The sequence below is a fragment of the Morus notabilis genome, unplaced genomic scaffold, assembly GCF_000414095.1.
Source record: "Morus notabilis unplaced genomic scaffold, ASM41409v2 Scaffold5466, whole genome shotgun sequence".
NCBI classification, from domain to species: Eukaryota; Viridiplantae; Streptophyta; class Magnoliopsida; order Rosales; family Moraceae; genus Morus; species Morus notabilis.
Window position 1 is genome coordinate 1 of NW_010358209.1, and position 820 is coordinate 820.

The 820-nt window shown below is 45.2% G+C and overlaps 1 non-coding gene across 1 annotated transcript; it reads left to right on the forward strand.

Annotated features, from left to right (window-relative positions):
• The first annotated feature begins 224 nt into the window (after positions 1-224).
• Positions 225-331, forward strand: LOC112090460. Its single transcript, XR_002901658.1, has one exon. It is a non-coding gene; the product is annotated as a small nucleolar RNA R71 (small nucleolar RNA).
• Positions 332-820: the final 489 nt, after the last annotated feature.

Consider the following 820-nt stretch of genomic DNA (forward strand, 5'->3'; position numbering starts at 1 on the left):
CCTCCTCCCTTAATTGATAGATTCCAACTGATCGGGACCTATTGGTGCTATCAGTAGCACTTGGTCCGGTCCAAGTGTGGGCTTTTTCAGCTAACTCATTGAGATACTCAAAAGCCTCCTCGGGATCCTTTTGGAGAAATTCACCATTGCACATCATCTCCACAAATTGGCGCTCTCAAATCGTGAGTCCTTCGTAGAAATAACTGATGAGGCGCCAACTATCGTAACCATGGTGGGGACACTGATTTAACAGATCCTTAAACCGTTCCCAAACTTGATACAGAGTTTCATTGTCCTTTTGGGTAAAGGTCGAGATCTGTCGCTTCAGACGTCTTATGGTGAGGGAAATACTTGTTGAAAAATGATGTCGTCATTTCTTCCCAACTTCCAATAGACCTAGGTCGCAGAGAATACAACCAGCTTTTAGCTTTTTCCTTCAAAGAGAAAGGAAAGAATTTCAATCGTACAGCGTCCACGACTTTAGCTCGGTTGTGAAAAGTGGCCACTACTTCTTCAAATTCCCTAATATGAACGTATGGATTCTCGCTCTCTAATCCGTGAAAGGTCGGCAGGAGTTGGATCATGCCTGGCTTGAAATCCAAATTCGGCATATTTGGGGGAAACATTATGCATGATGGTGTGGCCGTACGCGTAGGGTGGAGATAGTCGTTCAACGTCTTCTGCTGGACTTCCTCGTTTTGAGCCATTACGAGCGGATTTGCAACGACTAACGAGCCTGGGGTCGAGGGAGGACTAGACGTGTGGGAAGATACTTCACTAGGGTTCTCCGGTTTTATTTTGAATCTTCCTAATTCATCTC